Genomic DNA, 12,062 nt, shown 5'->3' on the forward strand with positions numbered 1-12,062 from the left:
TTAAGTGTTTTGCTTCCCCCCTAAAAAAAACAATTCCTGAAATAGTGCAACACCGAAAATGTAGTTTTAAAATACCAGGTTGTTAAAGTAGCTGCCACCATTTTGCTATTCAACAATACTAAAATTTAAAATTTCATTAGTATATGATACACATAGTTGCCAACTCTACTGGATTTACCAGTAGACTACTGGATTTTGCCATTTTCTCCTGGTCTAATCACCTGGTCAGGTAAAATATCATAAATTTTTGTTAATAGAATAGACAGTTTTATGCCAATCTTCTAAAATAGTACAGTTTACTAAATAGTACACATTTTGAGCACTCCTGATGATAATTAAAAGCACAAATGATATTAGAAGTTCCATAAATGTACACAGTTCCATAATAATTGTTACAAAAATGAAAATAATCTGAAATAGTTTTGAAATTTCGCAGAATCATAAGATAAGTATCCTGAACTAAATAATTTTCAACAATAAGGGGCAAGGGTCTTGTAGAAGTTCTGCTGAAATGTCTTAAAAAAAATTCGACAATTGCAACAGTGAAAAAGTTTAACCAATAAAATATGGCCTAATAAATGTTCCACAAAAGCAATAAAATTTTTCTGCAGGATGAAGAGTTTAGAACATTTTGAAATACATAGGTAAAATACTTGCTTGTATTTTTATGTCGTATAATATGGGGAAATATACCTTTTTAATTTTTCCTTGACTACTTAAGCCCTTAATAAATAAATACTTTTTTAACACAGACGTAACACACATTTTACATAAATGCGGAAAAATGAGTAACAGAAAAATGCATTAAGTATTTCTTTTAAGATTGCATAAATTGAAAGTGCCCAAAATCACTGTAGTCCAGATAATGTATCAGGCTGGCCACTAACATTCAGAAAAAAATTTCTTGGCTTTCCTCTGAGTTTTCTTAATGATTAAATTTCATTACTTGCACACATTTTTAATTGTGATTAAAAATGAATAAGAATATTTAAAAAAAAATCACTTTTTTTTAACAGGATTATACTTAGCCAGCATTTTATATGAGTGAATTCTAGTGGATAGTAGGTATAATACTAGGTAATGGTATAATTTCATTATTTTTAACCGATAGTACACATTTTTAAACACTTTTAATTGCTATTGAAGTATCAATATATATATATATATATATATATATATATATATATATACACACATATACATATTGAAAGAACAAGCTTTTTTTAACAGGATACAACTCAGCAAACAAAATCCAGGAGAATTTATGACAAAATTCAGCAAAATGTTTTGAATCTATGATATATACATATTTACATTAATTAATTATTTTAAAAAAATATTAATGTGGTATTAGGAAATGCAAAAAATACCGATAATAATAAACAATTCACACGAGTAAAAAATATTTTTATCAAGAGAATATTATGCTTCAAATAAAAGAATTATCTTAATCCGCACCTTTTTGCTCCCGTCAAAATATATCCTTAGTGATGTTCCATCCTCCATTACTCTTGCACGTGATATTTCTAGGATAATGTTTTTTATAAAAGTAACATGCCAGTAAGATTAAAGTAATCTTATTTATTATGCCCTGAATCATGTATATTTTTCAGTCTGTACACCAGATAATAGTTTAAAGACTATTTGCCATGTGTTTAGAGATAGTTTATTTAAACTAGATGACAGCATATAAGCTAAAACTTAACTCAAAAATGAGTATATATGTATTGTATCAACAGTTAGTTTTGCGTAATTTTCTTGAATAAAATTTTTATGACTGTTTGCTTCAAAATCATGCAAAGGGGATATACTATTAATGGGAAGGATTATACAATCTTTCACTTAATTGATTTTGATACCGAATCAATTCATCAAAAAATATAATTTTTTCTAACTTGATATAATTTTTTAATCTAACAATTAAGGTATGTACTAAGTTTTGAAAATATTATATTACAATATTTTTGGGCTTCTGCTATAAAATTATCTGAGATTTAAGAAGACGTACCGAAATCTCTCTGAGGTCAAAGATGCTTGCAGTCCGGAAGAAAGGAGTTTTAGGCACAGAGCAGGACCACTGCCGGGAGTGTTGCCACACAGTCATACAAATAATAACTCATCGGACTTCTTCTGAAACCTAGAAATGTGCACACTTTTTATAATTTAAATAATTTTAAAATATAAAACATATTGCTTAAAATGCATTATTATTATTCCCTTTATTATTTTTCTTATCAAAATATTATTAAATTTTTTCATACATCTAAAACAAACTGGGAACTACTATGGTTTTGCCTTTCATACAGGAATTGTGTGAAAAAAATATTTATTTTTTAATTATACTTATTACAATAATTCATTAAATAACGATTTATCAAAAGCAGTGGTCGGAAACGCATGAAGAAATTTTGCGGTGACACCGTCATCGGTGCAAGACAGGTGCGCAATTCGTATCGACGAACCATTGCTGGGATTCGAACTCAGTTCTTATTGGGAGGCAAATGCTCTATCCCCTGAGCCACTACGGCGTCAATGAGAGAGTGGGGTGGAGAGTTATGAGCAACGTTTGCTTAGGACCTTAAAATCTCCTTATTTAGAGAAACAGTAATTAATCATTGATCCTTCAATAATTTACAAAATCAGTGGATGAATTTTGGAATCTGAGTGCATACTACTTTTTTTTAAAATTTTATATTTTAGTACAAATATATAAATTGTTCGATAGTTCGACAGTTTTTTTAGTAGCTATTAAACTGTTTTTGAATTAAAAAAATACCAGAATATGTTTTTGCTTGTAATTAAAACATTGAAAAAAATATTTCTAAGAGACACCAATGTCTCATCTGTGTCAAAGGGCAAAGCTAATTTTTGCTTAATTTTTCATTGACGTGTTACGTAATACTATTTGGTGGGTTAACGATTTCCTTTGATTAGCTTAAAATTTGAAACAAAATTCCTACGAATGATATATTTTTAAAGTTCAAGCAAAATCATATTTTAGCTATATATTTTAGCTATATTTAACTATATTAGCTATATTTAGCTATATCATATTTTAGTCTTTTAAGAATGGGTCATTAAAAGCGTTTGGCGCACTCAAATGTGAGCTAACAATTTGTTCTGGTACGCTATTACTAGCTAGCAAAATGTAAACTTTTTTTTTAAAATCGGAACTTAGGTAATGCAAATTTATAGCGAAAACTGATTTTTGAGGGTTGGATAACCAATTTCTACTATTGGTTTGTTAACGAAATTAACTTTTCAGGTTACTTCCTTAATAATTTAGCCCTAATTCATTTTTGACATTTTTTTCCGCCAACAAGCTTTCAAGGAGATAATGATTTCTATACTAAGCTTTAATTTATGTGCGAAATTTAAACTTAAGGCTTTTTTGTTAGAAATCTGTTAAATGTTTTTGCAATGATTTATGTTTGGTGGATAAGCAGACTACGAAAATGCTTGTTGAGCAAGAGTAGTCTAATAATTTCTTTCAACATTTAAACGCAAAGTTAAACTTGTGATTTCTAGGCCAAAAATTAGCCAAAGGTTGTTTAAACCATGAATTTGTTTTACTGGATGAACTTAAATTCAAAGGACAAATTGAAGATTAAATTCAAACTTGCGATGTTTTAGTCGATAATTACTTATTTTAGCTCCTAAAATTTTTTCTTTTTAGTTCTACTCTAATGTCATTGCAGTGATAATTTATCGTAGGGACCACTCGTTGCAAGCACAATTTATCTCGGTTACAATTTATATTTTTCAAAATTTGCCGCGAGCACAATTTCTAGTAGATTCGATGATACACGATCTATTTGCAAAGACAAAAAGCTTACATTTTCTACAAAAGCTAACTAAATATTCAATTTGTAGCTGTTAAAATATCGGGAAAACATCGAAGGTTTGTGATTTGCTTATTGTCATTTATAAGGGGCGAAGCTACATGCACAAGATGCCATAATTCCCTATTTTCAATTTTTTTAACACAAAAGATATAACAAAAAAATGTGGGGAATTCATAATTGCAGTAAAAGTTAAATTTTGAGGAAAAAGTTGGAAAAAAAATATTTAATATATTTTAGAGGTCAAGACATTTGACTACGGAAAAAATTCCCACAAAAAAAACCCTTAAAGAATATTTAACTTAAAAATTTGAAAAATAATCTTAAATGTAAATTTAGTTTAATAATAAAGTTATTGTATTGTTTATTTAAATTTATTTCTAAAATTACATTATTACAGTCAATGTAAGTACGAAAAATTGTTTGCTACTATTTTTCTTTGCTGAGAGGGTATATCAAAATAGGGGGGAAGTATGTTTAAGTAACATATGAACGGCCCTTTTCTTTAAATTTCTCTTAAATTTAAAAATAAAATTGTTTCCAGTTAAATTATTAATATTCCGTGATAGTTGAAATGTCTCATTTTATATAAAATTTTGCGAAAATTTTCATAATCCTTCTATTACTAAGTTGTTCTTTTTGTATAACTATGGGTTTAGATAATTAGAAAACTAAGTTTATAAATGATGATAATGTGTGAAATTTTGAAAATAATTTACAAAAATTTTTTAAAAACGTTGCAAGCTATTTCTATTTGGTGAGGAAAGAATATTTTTCACAAGTTAATGTAGATGTCAAATTTAAATGTGGTTAAAATTTCAAATGTTAATTTTGAATATATTTGTTTGCAATTTTTAAAAATGGATTTAAATAAAGAAGGAATCATCTCATACAAGTTGTAATGCAAGAATTTGCTTATCTTTATAAGTTAAAAATGTTCCAGTTATTATAAATTACTTTCAAACAAATGATATTTTTTAATTCTGTACTAATGTTTTCGGATTTGTTTAAATAGTTCTAAAATCTAAAGATTTGGAAGCAAAAAAGTAAAATCAACCGTAAAAAGCTCGAAGGTTTTCCTTTTTAAACTATTTGGAACAAATTTTCTTTATTATATTTCGATTTAAAATATATATCTAGCATTTATCTACAGATTGTAGACTGAATTAAAGAGCTCTGGGCTTATCAAAAGAAATAAATTTGATTTAATGAAATGTTTGATCAACAAGTTTGCGAGTCGTAACAAATTTGTGCAGGAATAAAATAAATAATCTGCAATAACTTTTGACATCAAAGATAACAGTAATAATAAGTTGAAATTTAGGAATTAAAGGGTTTTGATTTCATCGAAAAAAGATCAATGTATAACTTTTTTTTAAAAAAAAATTCTATAACTTATCTCAAATTTAACTTAATCATAATTTCAAGAATCAAAAAAAGTATTTTACTCCAAAAAAAGTAAATAAATAAAATATTAACCAATATTGAGGTGCTAAAATGAATTTTAGTAGCATGCCATACTAAAACCTATTACCAAGTTTCAACTTAATGGGTTTATAAAAAGTCGAAATATTTGAATTGAACAAATAAAAAGGCATAACCTTGAATAAAACAAAAAAAGTGAGTTTGCAGAGGATTTTAATTAAGAAAATGAATGTGATACCTTTTGTTTTCAGTAAAAGGTTTGCAGTATTTTTGCTGTAATTTTGGAAGTTTAGAACTTTAAAAGAAGTATTATCCTATAATCAAAAATCACAATGAAATATTTATAGCTATTGAAGCATAGTGATTTCATAACATATAATAATTTTGTGCTTATGTTAGCCCCACTTTTTAAAATTTCATATAATTTGCTTTGACCAATCAGAATATTGGAAAGGCACCTCATGTGCCTCGCCGAATAAAAATGTTGGAAACTGATCACATGATAGAATTCTAATACTATAGATTCTTTCTTTTCAACTTGAGACAACAAGCTTTACAAGTTTTATTGTGACTCAAAGTGATTAAAAAAATTGCATTTTCTACGATGGTTTTCTACGCTTTGTACTTTATTTCCATGGTTTTTTACTCTCTCTGCTGGTTAAGGTATTCATCTTTTTGTGACTGAGATTTATTTTTTCAGCTAAAATGCTTTTACGATCTCTTTTTCTGGATTTATGTTTTTACTAAGTACACTTGGAAGTTGAATGGTTTTAAAACAGAGAGGGATTTATTTCAAAGATTAAATTTGATCTTTTCTGAGTTAAAGGTTTTTTACTGGTTTCTTTACCTTGTTTATAAAGTGTACTCAGTTTCCTGTTTTAATGTCCTTTTATGAACTCTACACTGCTCTGGATTTCTGTTCCTACTTTGTTCCATAGATATTTTTATTCAATGTTTTGTTGCATCATTTGTTCAGTGTGTATTTATTATAATCAATTCATTTTTCGATGTCTCAATATCATTCCTATTAATTCTTAAAATATTTAGAATCGTATACTGGCTTTTGTCGATCTATTAGATTTCCTTATTTGAAAGTCGGTAAACTTTTCAGCAATTAAATTAATCTTAAATTTTCATTTTCCTAATTTCTCCTTCAGAATTAGGAGATTTCTCCTCCTAATTTTTCCTAATTTCTCCTTCTCCTTATTCAAGTTCGTACAAAATTATTCACACATTTATCCAATTTGGATTCTTTTAAAACTTTAGTTCATTTTTCGGTGACTGGATTTCATTTTGATTAAATTCTAAATTATTTGAAATCATTCATTAGTCGTTGCCAATCAATTGGATTAGCTCATGTTAAAGTTGATGAACTTACAAGCAATTAAATGAGCCTTGTATTTTTTGTTTTCGCAATTTTCCAACAGTTTCTTATTCAGGATTTTGAAAACTAATGTTTTTGTTGATTATGTATGTTTAATAAGTATTTTCTTTTTAGGTAACATTTCAACTAAAATGAAAATTAGTTCGAACTGGAATAGTAAAGTCACTCACATAGTAAAAATTTTATTGATAAATCGGTATGTATCTTTAAAACTTTCCACTAATCGAATCATGAAACTAAAAAACAAACAAACTAAAAATAAATAAATAATAAGTATTTAAATAGTATTTGTAAACAACTTTAATCTAAACTACAGTAGATAAATTACAGTTTCCTTTAGATTTTCATACTTATGCTTTATATTAAAAAATTAATTCAGAGAATGAACTTATAAGATATACAAAATCTTAGTGTTTCGAGATTTATTTTACTCTAAACATGATTTCATGTATTTAAAATAGCTAAATTGCAATTAGATTAATTCTGATAGCATTTTTCTTATTGTAGTTTAATATTGTACATTTTTAAGTTCTTACTGTATGTTTTTTATACTTTATTTTATATCTCTCTTCGTTGAAAAATGTGTCTTGTATGGTAAGACAATTTAGCAACCTAAACCTTCATAACCAAAAACAATTATTGATTTAAAACTAACTGAAAGTATTTTGAACCAAAGTAGTCATTACCAGATTAAAATTATTAATAGTACATTATAAGGCAAACTGATTTAATAATCGAAAAATTCATTTCCTATTTAAGTTCACCAAAAAGGATTTTATATCCTAGTAGTACCATATTAATTTATAATTTTTTATAATTATCAATAGTACGTTTTCGACGAGCTGATTTAGTTACCAAATATTTCACATTGTAGTTAAACTTGCCAAAAATATTGCCTGCTACAGTAGTACAGCATATTTTTAATTAAAATTATTGCTAGTACACTTTACATCAAGCGTTTTTGATAACAAATAGTTCATATGATCACTAAACTCCCCAAAAAGTTTGCATTCCGCTGTAGTACAACATTATTTTTTATAAAAAGTATTTGCTTTATTGCTTGTACAGTCCGCAAAAAAAAAAGATATCACCCTGAATAACTTTTGTTCTAATGATTAGATTTTCACGATCTAAGTGTCAATCTTAATGGTTCCCGGGGGAGACCTCAAATATGCTAATTAATTAGTGTTAACTATTAATTAAGTTACGAAATCAGACACAAAAACGTACTTTCTCTGAATAAACATGCATTTTTTTTTACATATTTGGATTTATAACCTTCAAAATATAGGGGGTAGCCGCAATCTGGGAAATATGGTCCCCATAGTTTGGTCAGGAGAGCGATCCAAAGTTCGTACCCGTTAATGTTAATTTCACTTTTTACGTTTTTAGTCATATTTTCAAAACTAATAAAGCAATTTGAAGAAAATTGTACCCACTCATAAAACTCATTTATCCAAAGATAATTTCATGAAAAAAATAATTTTTAATAATTATTAATTATTTTTTATTATTTAATTAAATTGAGGATGAAAAAATTTTGAATTATAAGGTATGATTTTTTTTATACCATAATAATCTACATATTTTTCAATAGAAAAATCTAAAGTTTCAACTGTTTTTATTTATTAGAAGTTGAAAAAAATTAAAATTAATTATTTTAAAAAAAATAATTTGGTGACAATAAAAAAATGATTAAATGGGGCGATTAATATTAAAATGTGATAAACTTGCGAGGAACTTGACTTCGCGCGCGTAGTGTAAAATTTCATTCATATTTTTTTCGCTAATAATCGTTTGCTAATCTTTTTATTTTTATTTCTTTCAAACTATAAAATACGATGTTTCTTTTTAGTCATTTAATAATTTATTTGTAATTTAGTAAAGAAATTATGATTAAAACATTTTGAATAAAAAACACTTTATTCAACGAATGTCTAGTTTTATAAAGGCGTGCTTCTGATAGAATATGATTATGCACCAGATTGTGCTTACTTAATGTGATTATTTTTTAATTTTTGATTTTCTTTTTCAATAACTGATACAATTTCAATAATATACATACGTATGCATAGATTTAGAATAATATATTTATCATTTTCTTGAATATATATTTTATAATTATTAATACGAATGCGTAGTCAAAATTTTTAATCATCTTAAAACTTCGCCCGGTGGCTGAGCGGTAGCGCTTCGCGCTGTCGTTCCTCGGGTCGGGCAAGGCTGACTCAGCCTTTCATCCCTTCAGTGGGTCGATAAATAAGTACCAAGCATGATTGGGAACTAAACACTGGGGGTTCCGCGTTCGGCTGACCACCTGACCGGAACATCTGCTCCGGCACCCCAGAGCCCTAAGTCCAGAAAACTGAGATGGGCACAGTAGGCCTTGGCCCTCCATGGGCTGTCGTGCAGCTGAGTTTAGAGTAGAGTTTTTTAAAACTTCTTTACATCTTATATATCGCCTTAATCTTAAAATAAATTTGTAAATTACCTGTCTGTGCGTGTTTCGCAGAATTATTTTTCTAACTTTTTTACTGAATTTTAATGCAATTTTTTTAAAAATTCTATTATGTATATTTTTTTTCCAATAATATACTAATCAATCGTTTAAGTACTTTAATTTATGTTTTTCTTTAAAATAAAATTACTTTTTTAATTATTGCTAAGTTCTTATTGAAAGAAAACTTAGAATTATTGCCAGCTATCTGAGAATTAAATCTTGTTAAGAAATTAAAAATATTTTACTGATCACACACAATATCATTCGAAGCAGAACAGCTGACTATTTACTAAAAATACTATTGTTTACGAAAAATGAAGATAAATTATTAATTTTATTTTTTTATTGCTTCTGATTTATTCGAATAATGAAAAGTAAATGCGTATGTGCGCACAGGGGAAAAATTTAACAGATTGTTTTGTTTTTAAATGAACAAAAAACTATGGGCATGCAATTTTAATACAACATTCAAAGTTAATCTTGTGCGCTAACCCTTTTAAGTTACCCTTTTGTCTTAAAAAGTTGAAAATATTTGCTTTAAAAGTTGTTTGTATGATTTCTCAACTTTTGCACAGTTCAAAAAAATATTGCTATATCAGGAAAATGTTCGATATGCCTTGTTTTGTTAAACAACTACTAAAATAAAAAAATTGTAAAACGATTTGAAAAACGTGCTATTTTTAGAATCATCATCTCAAAAATTGTTCTTTTACTCCATTTGACTTTTTTCTTCTTAAATAACTTATAATCATAGATTTAACACACGTTTTGAAAAAATTATGTATACAAATTTCTCCTAATATTTCGTAATAAAAAAACAAGAATATTAATGATTTATTTATACAGTGAAACCTGCCAAGTTCACCACACTTGTAAGTTTTACACCTGAATAAGTTGACCTCAATTATCAAGAACGGAAATTTTCCTACATAATAAAGAAGCAAAACCTTTGTAACTTGACCACCTGTCTATCTTGTATGTTGACCACTGAAATAAGTTAATTTTGTCTAGGAGTATTATGAAATTCTATTCTAAAACCCTCATAAGTTGACCAGAAAAAAAAATTCAGAAAATTTTCTGTCATTTTGCATGTATGTTAATATTTCACTTGTTTGGTGAAATAGTGTAAAAAGCTAATCTAAACCCTTTTGTGAGTTGACCATCTGGGGAAACTGTAGGGAGTCAGCTTTTGACCATTTCTTTCATTCATTCATTGAAAACAGGTGTGTTAGTTGAAAAGTTGCTCTTCCAGTTGCAATAGTGAGCAAATAGGTTTGTATGTGTAGTAATAACAGAATAAATTTAAAAGTGTTAAAATAGTTTTGCTTTGTTAAAGTTTTCAATGTTTTCGTGTTCTGATATTTTAAGAAATTATTTTTATTAAACACTTTACATGCATAACTAACAAAATAATTTTTTTTTAAAGTTAGTTAAATATTAAAATTATTTCTGTGTAACAAATTGAAGTTCGTTTAGGTTTAAACACATTTCTTGAGATATTCATTTGGCCATTTGCTAAATCAAATTTTTAAGTCAAGTAAAAAAAAATTTAAATATATAGCAACATGTGGGAAACGAAAAAGTAAACAATGTCACACCCCTTCTATGAGTTGACCACTTGTCTACGTTGGCCACTAAAACAATGCACATGAAGTGGTCAACTTACACAAGTTTTACTGTAATTGTTTCATTGAACCAGAGTAGTTAATTGTTTTCGTAATAATCGGCCCTACAACTATTTAACTTAGATTCTTTGGACTAGGCGTCACTTCATGCATGTCTTTCGAGATTGAAATTTCAAAGATAAAATGTAAAAATTACAAGAATGCGTAAGCTGGTTTCAACTAACAAAAAAAAAAAAGGGACAAAATCGTTGGCCATATAGCATTTATTAAGTTTTACAATTTTATCGAAAATAAATACCGTGATTTTTATAAAATTTTGCGATTATGCATCAGAATAGCTATCTTTTTTCAGGTCCACCTTTGCTTGATCACTTTTTTTTCCTTTCCTAAGAAACTCGAAGTGAGGGGCAAAAGCATTTAACCCTTCAACTCTTCATACATTTATGATAACTTATGAAAATTTGGTTTTAATTCAAAACTGTCATACAAATTACATTAAAACAGCTTTAAAAAAATAAATAATGTCAGATAAAAAGTCAAAGATTCTATAATCTTGGAGAATCAAAAATAATTTATTAATTTATTTAAATTTCCTTTTTAAAGGAGATTAATAAAAAAAAAAAAAAAAAAAAAAAGCCCAGAAAGCAACGCGAAAAATTCTTTTGGTTGCTTAGCAACGAGAAGCACTATCTTTTCCCATCTTGTCATTCATTCAGTTTCTTTATGGTTGTTATAAATTATTTCCCCTTGTATGGCGAGGTAATTTGGTATATTTTTAAACCATCGTCAGATGTATAAATCCTTATTGCGACCTAATTTACAACCCATTTTTTTCGAAATTTTGTCTAACCCCCCATTTTAAGGGTCAGGATTCCAAATATGTAAAAAATTTTTTTGTTTATTCAGAGAAAGGACGTTTTTGTGTCTGATTTCATAACTTAATTAATAGTTAGCGCTAATTAATTAGCATATTTGAGGTCACCCCCAGGAACCATTAAGATTGACACTTAGTTCGTGAAAATCCGATCATTAGAACAAAAGTTATTCAGGGTGATATCTTTTTTTTTTTTGCGGACTGTACACTTTGAGGTAAGCCTACTTAGTAACCAAAAAGTTCAAACCTTAGCTAAACTTGCCAAAAGTATCACATACTTCTGTAGTACCACACTATTTTCATTCAAAATAATTGTTGGCACATTTAGTATTCTTAGCTGTAAAAGCCTCATTTAAAGTTGAATGAAATATAATGTCCCATTTTAATTTTTTAAGTGACTTGTATTAGATGT

The 12,062-nt window shown here is 27.5% G+C and overlaps 1 long non-coding RNA gene across 4 annotated transcripts in view; it reads right to left on the reverse strand.

The window, feature by feature from the left end:
* Nucleotides 1-12,062, reverse strand: part of LOC147801107 (uncharacterized) — a 44,634-nt gene that overhangs the window by 25,076 nt on the left and 7,496 nt on the right. For all 4 annotated transcript variants that reach the window (XR_015430766.1, XR_015430765.1, XR_015430767.1 and 1 more), the window contains exon 2: nucleotides 2,009-2,137. This is a non-coding gene — a long non-coding RNA (uncharacterized LOC147801107). The remainder of the gene's footprint in view (nucleotides 1-2,008; nucleotides 2,138-12,062) is intronic.

The sequence above is a fragment of the Parasteatoda tepidariorum genome, chromosome 12, assembly GCF_982258835.1.
Source record: "Parasteatoda tepidariorum strain Cologne lab strain chromosome 12, Ptep-v5.0, whole genome shotgun sequence".
NCBI classification, from domain to species: Eukaryota; Metazoa; Arthropoda; class Arachnida; order Araneae; family Theridiidae; genus Parasteatoda; species Parasteatoda tepidariorum.